Here is a 16533-nt window from a genome sequence, read left to right as displayed (position 1 = left end):
CGCATTAAAACTAAACAAAGGGCCATAACTATATAGTGAAGCATGAAATCTAATTCCAGTGCACTGCACACCCTTCTGTGAGTGATGCAGATATGCTTCAAGCTTGATCAAGATATCTTTAACGGTTTGAAATTTACGGGATGGACAAGAATTTACTGCAAATTTGCACTTATTTAACCTTTGACCGTGAGGTGAAGGTCACAGTGACCTAATTCCAGTGCACTGCACACCTCCTGTGGGTGATGCATGCATACCTAAAGTTTCATCAAGATATCTTTAACAGTTTAAAACGTATGGCCCTGACAAGTTCGATTAGAAGAAGCAGAAGAATCAAATAATCGAGCATTTTTTTCCCCGACTAGAAATTGGTGTCAAAGCAGCAACATTTTTCACAAGATTTCATTCAAAATACAAAATAAACTACAATTTTAGGTAATAATTGGATTCAAGGGACCTCAAGACTGGCTAATAGTATTTTAACTGTTCTGATTTCCTGTTTTACAATTGAATTCAGAAAATGACGAACAATGAAAATACAATTTACCTTTACAAACATTACGTCTCTTTCTCACAACCCCACCCAGGCATGACACACTGCTTTTTTCTCCCTGGAGATCCATTCCCAATACTGTCACATATAAAGGTATTCTACAAAGACATATTAAGTTCTAAATTCCTAACACCCACAGTATCTGTAAAGAGCACAGTGTCATGGAAACCAGTAAACACAAACCTTGGGAACAATATAACACATTTTTGTGAGTGCTTCATGATTAACTGTCACAAAGAGATATAGACAGAGACTTGAATCATTGCCTATCTCAGATCTACAGGCACACACTTCATGCCTAGTCAAACCATCAGATTTATGGACTACAGACCAGTCAGACGTCTAGTAGTTTTCCTCTCAATTTTAACTCAACTACAGAAGATAACAATTGGATCCAGGATATCATGTTAGGGGCAGTACAAAATTAGTTTATAAGAAATTTTTGTCATCATCATCACCATCTTGAATATATTTCTGGGTTATACTAAAGAACTTGTTTATAGGGTTTAACATATCATTCACTGTAACAAGTTAAAAGTGGTCAAGGTTCTTCTTCTGAACAAACAGCATGTTACTGGCCAAATATGACCCGTATGGAACTTGGTTACACAAAAAGTTTTAATACCTTTGACCCCTCTGACATGGAAAGTGAATCAAGACCATATATTTTGACAAACGTGGTAGCACTTCATCCAAGCATGCTACAGGCCAAAATATTGTTATGACTTTCTGATTATCGAGGATCTAAGAGAAGAAGCTTGTTAATGTTTCAACACCTTTGAACCCTTTGACCATCAAAGTTGGTCAAGGTCATCCATTTGAACAAATTGTATAGCTCTTCATCTCAGCATGCTTCAAATTCTGGCCAAATATGATGATTCCTGCCTTGGCCTATTGGTTATTCAGAAGAATTTTTTTTAGAGAAAAGTTGATGCAAGAATTTTCTGAAAGATAGCAGATGGACAGTTGCCATACCAATGCATCAGTTCACTTGGCCCAAATCCTGTCAGTGAGCCAGGCAAGCTAAAAATTGCATATAAGATTAAGTTACAATAACAAGAGATCCCAGAGGGATCTTGGCGCCCACCATTGTACCACCTTCATTAGTTCTTTAATTGTCAGTTCGATCTTTTCTCTTCTTTTCTCTAATCTGTTTGATCGAGTAAATTCACCTTGTGGTAACTTTTGATCTAAACTTAATACTGCTGTGCATAAAAGACAACCTTCAAAGTGAGTTTGTCATTTCACATATTGAATAGTACAGTACTTAATGTGAAAGAAATAGAACCGATCATTGCAATATAAGAAAGATCTGTTTAGTTCCCTTCAGGCATTTTGTTTTTATGACCAGTCTCAAAATATATCATGCAAAACGAGGGATCAAGGGGAACCTACATATCAAATTTGAGAAAGATCCCTCAAGTTATTCCTGAGAAATAGCACTAAATGTCAAAAATCGAAGATTGCTGCAGGTCAGCCATTTTGTTTTTCTGATCAGTTTCAAAAGTAAACATGATCATGAACAGTAAAGGACAGTTGGGAACCTCATGCATATAAAATTTGAGAAAGAACACTCCAGTACTTCCTGGGAAATAGCACTAACAAACCTTAACCGACAAAATCAAAGATTTGTTTATCTGATCAGTCTCATAAGAAAACATGCACAACTACATACCAAAGGGTACCTACATGTCAAATTTGAGAAAGATCTCTCCAGCACTTATTGAGAAATGCTGATAACAAACATTCCCTGTCAAAATCCAAGATGGCTACCTGTCTGCCAATTTGTTTACCTGATCAGTCTCAAAAGTAAACCTGCACAACCAGGGATCAAGGGGAACCTGCATATAAAACTTGAGAAAGATCCCTCCAGTACTTCCTGAGAAATAGCGATAACAAACCTTGACTGTAAATATCCAAGATGGCTGCCTATCGGCCATTTTGTTTATCTGATCGTTCTCAAAAGTCAAAATGCACAATAACGGGACCAAGGGGAACCTGCATATAAAATTTGAGAAAGATTTTTTTGGTGATATCCATAACAAGAATTGTTTAAGGATGGATGACGGACCACGGACGCAGGGCGATTTGAACAGCTAAAAAATTACCCGCATTTATATATAAGTTGTAAAACTGTATTTTAGTTTTATACACAAAAAAAGAATGATACATGTAGTGATTTCATTGCAGAAACATCAGACATATATTCACATATATAGTGTAGCGTCATTTTACAACTAACAGGTAATATCAAAGATCTTTGATAATTTATCTTTAATTCCAGTAACATGTTACAATTCTAAGCAGGAGTGCCATTAAATTTACAAATAAACAAGAGGCCCAGAAGGCCTGTATTGCTCACGTGGATATCTTAAAGCAATCATGGCAAAATATTCTTCAAGGCGTGACTCAGAAAATAGGTCCCTAAGGTTACGGCCAGACCCCAGGATCAATAATATCATGACTGCATTCGTCTCTTTATGCCCAGCATTTGTATAGTTTTTGGGTGGAGATCTCAACAGTTTCAAGGTTATGACCCAGGGGTTAAGTCTGCAAGGGTGGGGCAGACCCAGGGGTCTATTCTAATAACATGACTGCATTCGTCTTTATGCCCAACAATTGTATATATAGTTTGGGGTGGGGATCTTAACTGTTTCGAAGTTATGACCCAGGCGTTAAGTCTTTAAAGGTGGGGCAGACTCCATGGCCATCCTGGAAGCATATACATGTATGTGCATTCATCTCTTTATACTCAGCAATTGTATATATGGTTATAGGGTGGGAATCTTAACTGTTTCCAAGGTGTGACTCCCTAGGGGTTTGGCCAGACCCCAAGGTCTATTCTAATATCATGACTGCATTCGTCACTTTATACCCAGCATTTGTATACAGTTTTGGGGTGCGGATCTCAACCGTTTTAAAGTTATGACCCAGGGACTTTGTCTCCAAAGGTGGGGCCAGATCCCATGGCAATTATGGAAGCAAATGTGCATTCTTCTCTTTATACTCAGCAATTGTATATATAGTTGTATAGTGTAGGGATCACAACCATTTCCAAGTAATAAACTATTTTTGGCCCCATCCTTTACCCCGGGGGGGGGAGGGGGGGGGATCAGCCCTACCATTTGTACAGTTTTGAACCCCCACTTCCCCATGAATGCTTCCAACCAAATATGATTGATATCCAGTGCATAAAATAGTTCTAAAGAAGAAGCTGTTTATAGCAATTCAGCCAAATTGCCCCCTTTTGGTCAGCCCCACTATTTATACATTTTTGAATCCCCACTACCTAATGATGCTTCCAGTCAAATATGGTTGATATCCATCTCTTAGTTCCAGAGAAGAAGTTGTTTATAGCAATATAGCCAAATTGCCCCCTTTTGACCCCACCCTAAGCCTCCTGGGGGTCAGCCCTACCATTTATACAATTTTGAATCCCTACTACCTAGGGATGTTTCCAGTCAATATGGTTGTTATACATCACTTAGTTCCAGAGAAGACATTGCTTAAAGCAATATAGCCAAATAACCTTTTGGCCCCGCCCTTCAGGCTCCTTGGGGTTCAGCCCAACTACTTGTACACTTTTGAATCCCCACTACCTAGGGATGCTTCCAGTAAAATATTGTTGATAACCAATGCATTGCACAGTTCTACAGAAGAAGTTATTTATAGAAATATAGCCAAATTGTTCCCTTTTGGCCCCGCCACTCAGCCCCTGGGGGGTCAGCCCCACCGTTTGTACAATTTTTAATCCCTACCTCCCATGAATGCTTCTGACCAAATATGATTGATATCCATTGCACAGTTCTACAGAAGAAGTCATTTATAGCAATATAGCCTAATTGTCTCCTTTTGACCCTACCATTTGTACAATTTTGAATCCCCACCACCTAGGGATCCTTCCAGTCAAATTTAGTTAAATTCGAATCCGTGGTTAAGAAGAAGTCGTTTGAAGAAATTGTTGACATACGGACGACGGACAGACGCCACGGTATGGCATAAGCTCAAAAATAGCTTTCAAAATCAATACTGCAATTCAATTAGCAGTGCCAACTTCAATCTAAACTACATTTTAAACTACCAAAGCATATCAGTTAGATGTACTATGTACTTAGATGACTGATGCTTAGTATTGCTGAGATTGTTTTAATGATTAATTAAATAACAGACCTGATCAACTGCTGAAAAAATTATCAAACCAAAATGTCATGCCCGAAGCTTTATTCTTAGCAAGTACAAATACTGTAACGATGTGATAGCATGACCAAGTTACATTAACTAAATGGTGATCACTGAAAGTCAATATACAGCCGTTGTAGATATTATTATCAGCATAATTTAATTACAATATATGATTTTATTTTGCTCAGTTTTACACCAGAACACAGGCTGTTTCCCCTAACTAAAATGTGCCTTACTTTCTCCAAATGACCAAAAAAGGAAGAATATGTGCCCAATATAATGTAAGTAATGCTACATTTTCCTAACTCATAAAGGAACAGGCTGTTGTAAAATTAGGTAAACCACTGAATAACTGAACCCATACTGAGTGTAATGGAAATTTGTCAAATTTCCACACTCACACAAACAGACATTTATATGGAAATTCCAGAAATTAGTAGTTAAATATGGGTCAATGTTCTTTCTTTTCAGTTTTGAAATAGTTTCTGCCCCAGAAAGCTTCTGACCAAGCATCATGACTTTATGTCTTTTTGGTTGCTAGTAAACTGAAGGCCTAATTTCATGACTCTTTTCTTTAAAAGAAATTGAGTGTTTTTAACAAATATGATCCCAAGGTTATTTCTTTAAACCAAACTTTATTGCTACTTTTAAACTTTCCATCTTGTGTTTAATTTGCATCCATTTGAAAATGTCCCATTTAACAGTATGGTGCCTTTGTTTAAATTTTGATACAAATTATCTCATTTCGAGGCAACTTCTTAATTTCCCTTTTTGTTGTGTAGGACTATTCACGCTAAGCCTACATGTATTGTAGATGCTCAATATTACCTCTGCTCCACCAGCCCCTAGCTGTGATTCATACCGTTCACATTTAACTTCCAATTTGTCAAGAAAAAAAATCTTGGAAAACAATGAAATTGTGTAAAAACTATTTGCATTGATCCGTGTTATCTTTGACTTTGATAAGATCACAGGGAAGTGATGTCACGGCATGTCACACTAAACGACACCACTGCATGTGCATAACCAGAAGGTGTCTATGAGGCAGGACAGAGCGGTGTGTAATGATGGATTCTCTGATAGGGCTCCTAAACATCTGTTAGGTACCTCAGGATAGAGACTAGAGGAGGGAAAGTGGGGTATTAAAACAGCGAACATACCATCAGCTATAGAGATTCAAGGCGAGAAACGGAATATAAAATTTATATTTTAAGTCAGAAAAAAAGGTGGATTTATAAGATATCAATATTGTATTGTTTATATTATCTGACCTCCTAATTAGCTGTATAGATGTGGGGAGAAATTTAGGTACAGCACATAATGTACCATCAGCTAAGGTATTGGAGATTATAATGATAACACATACCATTGGATAAGGACTACAGGCAAAACAGATTTACAGATTATAAATGTTACATCAATTACTGCATAGTTGGTGTTATTTGCGGGGGATTGGATTTTGATATGTATGCAGTCATCATAGACTGTGTGAAATTGAATATCCAGGGAGTATTTTTAATGTGAATTCAAAATATGCAATCAATATACACAGACATACAAAAAAAACACCATACAGGGTTTTTGCCAGGTGTTATTAGGGACCCATTCCCAATTGAAAAATAACCCTGAATTTTCCCAATTTCAGTCTTTATTTTCCCGATCGGATTAAAAAGCATGTTTATACAAATTTCCAGTCGTTATATGTACAACGTTCAGAGTATTGCTATCCATGATGGAGCATCAAAATTCATATATAATGAAAATTTGTATTTGAATAAATAAAAACACTGAAAATTGATGTATTTATATATGCTATACATTTAAGAGTAAGAAACAGCTAGAGGAAAACATTTCGCTAATCAGATTGCAGGTTATATTTTTCCAAACTTATGATATTTTCCCAAACCTGTTCATGTGGGAACATAGATGATATTTCCCAATTTTTGCCAAATGCCAATGATATTTTCCCAATTCCAGCTCAGGGGCCTTTCCCAAAATAGCTGGCAAAAACCATGATATAGATATGTTTACCCTTTCACTCCCAAAAACCAGCTCGATCAAACTTCAACTAGATGTCCATACTGTGGCACGTACTTGTCGATACTAATCGTATTTCAAACCTTACTCCACCAGGGTTGTTTCAAAATAATTAGGTAAAAACATCTCACATTATGATGTACATGATTTTATTGAAATGTCAAACAAGAAATATCTTTAAAAAAGATAAATGAAATATCTTTGAAAAAGGTAAATCGCAGAGTTTTAATGCATGTGGTTATAAGTCTGAGTACCTGTGTACAGTACGTATGACATTTCTTAAAGCATTAGATATATGATTTACTTGGTGAAAACAAACGTTTTGATCTTTAATCATGAGACATCTCTCAAATATGTTTATCACAAATTTCTAATAGCATATGTGTGCGTGTCACCATCTATTCAATATCAATATTGTACAAATATGTATTGTTCTTGTGTTAGCCAGTGATCATGTAATCATTATAAGAGACGGAAAGCATTAGATATCATGACATATGATATTTATATAAATGAGGAATAAACAAACAAGGTGACTGTAGCCTGGCATCATTTTGAGATGTAGGAACTGAAGTACACGATCATAGTGTAGCTCGGTCATATCTAAAACCAAGATTTCATTTTGTAGAAACTGTGTTGTTAACCAATCCTGTATGAGTCAAAAGACGGAATGAATCACAAAACGGTCTTAATCTACCAAATACAACTCGCTATTAAACTCAATAGTATCACTTTTTACCTCAAATCTGGGTTTTTTATAAACCAACCACTGGCCAATGAAATAAGGCATCTCTACCGATGGCGTCACCTAGCGGGTCTTTGACAAAGGTTTTCTCAACTTAATCAAGACAAATCTCAATTTGATCTTAATCGTCTTTGCGGAAAAATTAACCAAGAAATTACAGGTAGGCATGTGTGTGACTCTAAGAGTACCTAGTACATTGTATCTATACAGGAGTACCCACTGACGCAATGTTTTGACTAGGCGGATTTGTAAGAAATTAATCCCAGCAAAATAAAATAGACTAAATAAGCTGGAGTTTGACCCTTTTTGGTTCCAATGAAGCATTGTTAAATTATGTGTATCCTTTTATTAAAGGACATCTGCATGTATTGTATACAATATATATATATTACCAATAGTTCATTATATACAGGTTTGACTAGATATAATCTTATAAAACTTAATCAGGGTCACAGAAGTACTTGTAAAACTCAGTAGTTTTAGGGCAATCAGTGAGAGATCTATGGTTTGATTCCCCAATCAGACATGAAAGGTAAGTCATAATCACTTGCTCAATCGAATAGGTTTTCCCTGGGTACTCCATATTATATCTATTTTTCTCCCATGTTAAACTCCCAGAATACTTTCACCAAGGCTAATAACAGTGATTAATATAAGTTTACAAACCTGTTTAATAAATTTTGTAAAGTAAATAAAGTTCAATTCAATTGAATTTAAATTAACTTTTAATAAAAGGACATCAGTGCAGTGTCTATATTTGACATTAACATATGTTTACTATGTTGTAGATCTGATGAGGCTATACACAGGCAGGTTAGATAATACCTTACCCTATGTTGTAGACCTGATGAGGCTATACACAGGCAGGTTAGATAATACCTTACCCTATATGTTGTAGACCTGATGAGGCGCCATCCAGTCAGGGTTATATCTCCATTCTAGTATTGTCAGTAAAATGCCAGCGATATTCTTCAATACCCACACCGATGTTGTACACCTTTGTCACACGTTATGTAAGCAATCCCTGCTGATCACTGGTTTTACCATCAACAAAACGCTCCCTGCAGTTGTAGATACTCGTATCGAAGCGCAAACAATCACAGTGTTATGTGACAGATGTGGCCTAAGTCTACATTAACGCGACAGGATTTCATCAATAAAACAAAATTACCCACGCTCCCACTCGGTTTTTTCTCCTAGGTTATCCACACATGTATCATCTTCAACACAAGATGTGACAGAAAAGAGTAGTTACTGTGTACAACTGCAAAAACAGAATTGTATTAGAGTACGATAGTTTCCTTTAACTCATCCATTCAACGAGACCTTAAGAATGACTGTATCTCCAATATAGCTTCATCAAACCAGACAAATCACGGGCGAAAACGTACCATAAATACAAGATCTCATCACAGCTGGTGACACATCACAATCAAATGGCTATTTCACAACAACACAGATTACACTTTTTTCTTTCCGTTTTCAGAACCTTTTACAATTCTCTTTTCTCCACCACCTTTTACTATAAACAGACTCCTGGAGCCAATAAAACACTGCTCAGGTTTAAACAACACCCCTATGTAGACACATGCAATATTCGTGAAATCCTAGTCCTCCATTCTGCGGGAATCCTTTTATCAAATTTAAATATCTACTTTTATATCTCCATGACTATCAAAACAGAATAAACAATGGTTTCTAAAGCACAGAGTCTCATTAAACTCAAAAACACATCAGATCCCAGTCCTCACTATAACACAGGGTAGCTTTTTGTTAAGATGCCGACGATAAATGAAGCCGTTTCTTTTACCACTACAGAACTGACTGTACCCTTCATTGATCGATCTAACTACACAGCGTGTGGCGCTGTAGTAAAGCAGTCCATGTGGTCAGAGGTCAATCAGAATCACTAACCAACATGTACCCTGAATAGCTGCCAAGGATTCTCAATTACAAGCATGGTTACCTTTACAGTTTGTGAGACTTCGTAATGTCATTTATTCCAATGCAAAGTCTTTCAAATAAACTATATTCTGCTTCCAAAAAGACACTATTGAATACTAAACGTTTCAAATTTATTCTGTAGATCTGAGTTTTTGTGTTCAATAAAATAAAAAACATTTTAATAAAAATAATGATATGACAGATAAAGCTTACAAGTCTTTGTGTAGCTGTCTGATGAGGACAGCTTTATGCTACACCAGTGTCATACAGAGTCTATCTGATAAACCATGGTGAGATTTGTATGATTGAATACATGGTTCTTTCCCATTGTACATTGTGACAGAGTCATTGTGGGGGAGATGACATCCCAATTTCAACCATTCATCCATCGCCCTGCACCAATTAGGTGTCCCTTCCGAGCATCTTTAATACCTAGCTTTCCTATTGACTGTCACTCTGATGTTACTGGTCAGGAGTCAGGCTAGTGTTCACTTCTGTGTCTATAATCGCCAATACAATAGGTGTAGGGGATTAAGAGACGTTGATTACACATAAAATGGATTAAACTACTGCATAATGTTTAAGGTGCATTAAAATTTAAATCTGCAGAAATTTATATTCACAGACTTTAACATTTACACTGAAGGAAATGTACATTGCATACATGTACATATAATTTTAGTATGTACACTCCAAGGTTTTGTAACCATTTGAGTCTCAGTATGAGCAGTGAGGAAAATTACATTCATTTCTATTTTTATAAATTCGCAATTAATTATGTTAGTAAGACCATTTAATTATTTCAAAATTTTGACATTTTGTCAACCATTCCATTGTGAAGGCCACACCAAATTAAACTGAAGACCTATAGAATCACTAACTCCTAAAATCTGAAATTGAGAAATCTGCAGATTTTTCTTTTTTCAATTGCCCAGGTGTTTTACAGTGCAATTCTAAAACAAAGTTCCAATTATAGGAATCCAATCATTTCAAACTAAAAATTAAGAAAATTGATATCTTCAAGATCAAGAACAAAAAGTTGCTTAACATATTTTGACATGCAAAACAGTGCCTTCTCATTCTAAATATCAAGTCTGACGTACTACTGAAATGTGACAGTGCCTAAACTTTCTATGTACACACCTGATGGCAATACATGAAACAATGGCAAAAGTTTGCTCAGGAAAAATATTCTTCTGCATCTGTCAGATCAAAGGTCAAAAGAGGTCATAACTGGCTTATTTTGGTATGAATACAGTACATTATGTTATTCATCATGTACCTACCCCACTTACAAAATATCACATACCCTATATAGGCTATATCCCTGCAGGTCGGGGACCGAGGAAAGATTACACCTGCTGATACCCACCGCATGTCTCCTAGGAGGCGATAAATCTGCTGCACCAATTGCAATAGTTGGGATCTTTATATTTTTTCTAATTCAAACTACCTTTTTTCCCTAGTGCCTTGCCTGGCAATACCTTACTTTTTGCTTAAATGTTGAACATTTGCCCAGGTGAGGAAGGCAATGAAGGCAAGAAAATAACATACCAGAGTCCTTAAAAATGGTAGCTGTTATTTCCTTCTTTACATTCAGCATTAAGGGAAATTGGAACAACTGGTTAAGCCGTTGTCAGTATAATGTGACCGGGTGGAATGCAGTGCTGGGTCACTTCGGCATGGTATTTCAGTGAGATTTCAGTAAGATAGCACTATAAAGTCAGCATCACACCCGTGCTATCACAAGGAGGCAAATACATCAACATACACCATCTCTGGCACACATTTACATCCTTAAATGACCTTTAAAAGCTGTTAATAGGACGTTTAACAAAATATGACCAAAACAATCATACACATGTATGATTTCTCGTTGTGAAACAATGGCTGAGAAATGATTTGGAAAGAGAGATGGATGAATTCTCACATGCATGGAGTGGACAGATATATAATAAGGCAAATGTTGTTTCTGACTTTGTTTGAAGTAGGCCAGCTTTGGTATTATATAATTCTAAAGATTAACTTTTTAATTTTTTGCATCCCTATTTAAGGAGATTGTTTTTCTGAATCACTTTATAAATAATCAACTTTTATCCTACAAATGCATCTTACAGCTGTACAAATAATTCCAACTTAAAATGTTTGTAAAACGTATTGACACTAAAGACAGTAAATATCTAGGATTATTCGAGAGGCCATTGTAATGTCTGAGAAATCAGTCTCACATTTTATAGACAATGTCTGTTGTCTGTGGCAATTGATCGGGTCAGATTTTACACACAACCCAACCTTGATGGGGAAATATTTCCTTATTTCATGATAGAAAAGAATCAAGCATATCAATTTTGAAAAAAAAAAAAAAAAATTGTAAACAAAAAATGATTTCCCTGTGGGAACCCCAACCTGTGCAATTAACATTATTCATTAGACAATTTAATTAGGGCGATGGCAGCAAAGAAAAAGATTGTAAATGGGATTTGTGTGATAACTACCGTGAGTCAAAAGATTCAAACCACCAACAAGACAAAGCTAAAAATCAATACTTTACAATTTATGTCTTTTCAACTTCTTAAATTATTCATGAACATTATACATGTATTTGTATCAAGGAAACTTGCAAGTAACATACAGATGCAAACTAATTGATGCATTGACAAATACATTTTGAGAAATCTAATCATGAGATGAATTAAATTCCTGTTCTCATAACAAATTTTTAGAATTTTATTTTAAATGTGTTAAATAAAATCAGGAACTGTTATATGAGGAGTGATAAACCAAGTTCACATTAAAGACTGGTAACATTAGACCCCCATTAAAACCATGCTACCCCTCTAGATTGCCTCATCCTAGTTAAGTATGGTGAGTAGGTAGGACAATTTATTTTTCATAGATCACTTATTATAAAATGATGAAAATAAAATTAACTTGCAAATTATACATACATAATGGTAATACATATATCATTAAATATAAGTCATTGAAGTGATTGTTGTATTATATTTATTGAATATTGATTTCAAAGCTTTATATATTTACAGTGGATTTGTTGATGTATTTTTTTTTATCAAATTTGTATATCAATAAATTTATTTGAGAAGCCTGCAGCGCTTTAGCAAGTTGGAGAGAGGGAGGGGAACCCAACATTTTCTTTACAACCCTGATCAATGTTTGATAACTGATCCAGATACACTATAGCATCAGTTGCAGCTTGCTATATATACACCAAGCTTTTCATAATGATCCTCTTGAGTTCTCTTTGCAATCTATTTTACATGAAGTCTTTGATCGTTGTACCAACAAACTTCTTTAATTTTCTTTAGATACAATTTGCCTATGCCTTCAATACATGCACATATAATGCCACACCTAAACACTAATGTTAACAATCTTCTTAACACATTCAATATTTGTCCATCGTACATACTGAGTTTACAGAAATATTAAACATTTCAAATTTTAATACAGGATATTGATCCATTGAGTTTAACACACATTATATCAGTATTTAACATTCTATTTCTATAAAAATATACATGTATTTATAGAGCTTTCTTGTAGAATGCTTTCCCTTTTGGAGCCCCTCAACAGCACTATACCTCCTACTTCAATAACACTGGCCATGAATAATAGATGGAATCCAGTAATCAAGCACAGGTTTGCCTTCAGAAGGAGCAGCTCCCCAATGATATATCTACATGAAAATGTACCATAATTCTCTAGCAAACTCACAATCATTTCTCTCAAGAACTTTTTTCCCAAAGAACTAGAGTAAAATAAGCTCATGAGGCATCCCAAGGGATCAGGCTTAGGTAAGAAATTATTTCACATGGCAAAATTTGAGTTAACTCAGGTAACTTGATGTGGGGGACAGCTGTTAATGAAACACATATATTTCTTTGTTTGGCCTATTTGGTATGCTTCAATGCTTAATGCCTAGTAACAAAAGATTTCAGTCCAAACCTGACAGAAACTAACAATTACATTATGTAGTGTAGATGTACAGATGTTTCCATGAATTATTGATTGATTAGTTGATTGTTTAACATACAAATGTACATAAATTTGCTTCAGCCCAATATGTAAGCATAGCAAATTACACATGTATACAAAACAATGGTTTATCTGAACTGTCAATGAAAATGTCCCCCTGTTAAATTACTAGTCATTTCTTATTGTTCTACTCCTAGCGAAGACATTGAAAAAATAATGACCTTGTTACAGATAAAGGATCAATTCACGCATCCAATAAATTATGCTTCAGCATATTTGGTTAATAATTAATTATCTATTAAAAACTTTTTTGCCAATAGACAAACAATTTCAAATGGTCTGTGCAGTTTAAAATCACTTCAAATATCATTTATATATATATATCTAATATTTCCTTCGAATTAGAATAAGTTAAAAATCAATCAATTACAAACCCTAGTCTAAATATATTTCAAATACATGGGGAACACAGCTTGAAAGTTAAAGTTAGTGAGTAGCAGTTGTATAATTATGTACTATAAACCAACACACACATGCTAATTCCAAAGCTGCACAAATATCAGCATATCTGCAATTTTTTCTTAAATTAGATATTGCAGTGAAACAGTATGAACTATCTTACTTATTTCTGATTTTGATCACACTTTGTATTTTGCAATTGATTTTCTTTTTTGTTTTTGTCAAACTACTAAACATTTTAGTTTTTTTACAATTTGTTTTAAGTGACATTAACAAGTGATCCCAGAGGAATCAAGATGGCACCCACCACCAGAGGCCACATAAATACAAACCACAAAGAAGGATCACAAGTCTATATTTTGTAATGAGGCTGGTCTTTCAGAAATCATTTTTTTCAGTTCTTACAAAATTGCTTCATTAGAAAAAGTTAAAAAGACATTTTTGACATATATGACCTTTACCTTTCACTATGTGACCTTGACCTTAAGCATTCCCCATGTAACCTTGATATTATACCACAGAGCACATGGCATGAAACCAAATATTGCTTGATAATATCATTATGTAATGATCACAATTCGGGGATAATTAAACCTACCTCGAAGACCCTGACTATGCATCAAAGTGACATTTTGCGACTTGAACCCAGAGAAAACCTGTGTACAATATTTGAGAATGATCTGTCCATTAATTACAAGAATAATTTATGGAGGACAGACATACCATGGACAAAAGGTAATATAAAAATCAATGATGGACAAAAAGAACACTGATCAGACAGGAGGGCCTTTGGGACCTTGTCATAAAACATCATTTGCATAATACACCTGAGCCAAAATTAGTCTTACTCTATAAAATAATGTTAAAAATAAACTTATTTATGTTTAAAAAAGGATTATGGAAGTAAAGTCATTAAATATATCTATATAATGTATAATATAATACTGAACAAATAACTATTGATAAATATTACCTAATTAATGAATGAGAGATTCAATTATATATATAGGAATATCCATGAACAGTGCCATACTGTGGATTCCTGCCATTTGCACAGCTATGAAAATTGTATTATTCATGTTAAAAATCACAAAAAATATTAATAATTATCATTACTAAATTATTCAAAATAAATTGTATTGCTTAACCTTCCTCAATCTTAAATAATGACCATGTTTAATAAGACGTCATGTTAAATCATAATGTTAATAAAGACATGTTAGGCACACAAGAAAAAAAAATGACAAGAGTTAGCTCCCTTTTTAAAGTTTGGAAATGGATATCAATTTTAACTGATGAGCAATTATGCATTTCAAAAGCAATGTTTTAACATTTTTAAATTCATAGTTGCTTAAACTAATATTTAATTAACAAAGCTAGATTAATTTTAAGGCCAATTAATTAATTTCACAATTAATACCTGAATGTAGACAATTGAACAGCATTTCTATCAGAATCCAGCTGCTCTATATTAGAGTAGCAAAAAAACTTGGATTACACTCATAAAAATGAATTTGAAAACCAGCCTGAATGGTTTATCTTCTTTTTTTTGTACATACATCAAAATGTTATCAAATCTGATAACAATGTAGCAAGATAGAGCGAGATAATGGGAAAAAATGAAAGGCATTTTATATTACAGGAAACCCAAACAATCTGAATATGGGACCTTAAAAAATCTATAAACCTGTACATGCAGCGGCATTTCCATGCCTTCACTGTTTGATAACACCATACATATATATGTAATAGGACGCGGAATAGTGATAAAGATAGTGCCGTCGCTGGGGCTCGAACCTGCAACCCTTGGCTCTCCAGCCTGATGCTCTATCACTGAGCTAAAGGGAAATTCCCATCAGCTGACTCTTGTAAAGGAACCTAATCAATGCACATCTTTTACACTATTCCCCCCTTTTTTCTAACACCAACCCAGGTTCTTTGATGACCGCAACAATTAAGGGTTCTCCTACCTGGAACGGGGAGGGTCAACAACACCAATTTGTAATAGGACGAGGAATAGTGATAAAGATAGTGCCGTCGCTGGGGCTTGAACGTGTGACCCTTGGCTCTCCAGCCCTATGCTCTACCAATGAGCTAAAGGGAATAAAATTCCCTACAGCTGATGCTTGTAAGGCAACCTAATCAATTAATATTAATTTTACTGATCGTTGGTAACCAAAATACCATTATAACATAAATCACAGGAGCCACAGGTAGTAGCCTCGCTGTTAATACACCCATAATATATAAAGGCATGGTTAATTAGTACCTGTGCTGGATCCTGCAGTTGTAAAGATACCTGCAGCTAGGCTTGGTAATATACATACCTGTTTACATTCTGCATACGACGGAATGAATCTGTCTGTGTGTATTGAGAAATTGCAGCAGCAATTTGGATAAATACTGAAACGGAAACCATTGATGATGACAATCCTTTGTAACAACGCACCTGTCACTCCACGTGCGGATTCGCCGTTCCCGCAAATAAAATTGAATCGGATTTTTATTGATTTCTTTTCAAAAGAACTGCAAACCTTTCATCTAGGTCTTTAGAATGTTACGTCCGTTTGGGCTCAACTAGGTTTCAAGCGTCTCGCTGAGTTTAAAGGTAAACAATAAA

The 16533-nt window shown here is 35.1% G+C and overlaps 1 protein-coding gene across 2 annotated transcripts in view; it reads right to left on the bottom strand.

Annotated features, from left to right (window-relative positions):
• Positions 1 to 16526, bottom strand: part of LOC110464969 (protein crumbs homolog 1-like) — an 80172-nt gene extending 63646 nt beyond the window's left edge. The window contains exons 1-2 of one of the 2 annotated variants that reach the window (XM_021520492.1): positions 16448 to 16526; positions 16241 to 16316 (exon numbers count right to left, since the gene is read on the bottom strand). The gene's annotated coding sequence lies outside the window, so the exon portion shown is untranslated. Of the gene's footprint in view, positions 1 to 8398; positions 8862 to 16240; positions 16317 to 16447 lie in introns of those variants that run through there. The other variant, XM_021520493.1, reaches the window with a different exon arrangement.
• Positions 16527 to 16533: the final 7 nt, after the last annotated feature.

Source organism: Mizuhopecten yessoensis, unplaced genomic scaffold (assembly GCF_002113885.1).
Source record: "Mizuhopecten yessoensis strain PY_sf001 unplaced genomic scaffold, ASM211388v2 scaffold11045, whole genome shotgun sequence".
NCBI lineage: Eukaryota > Metazoa > Mollusca > Bivalvia > Pectinida > Pectinidae > Mizuhopecten > Mizuhopecten yessoensis.
This window is presented reverse-complemented; position numbering and strand designations above follow the sequence as displayed.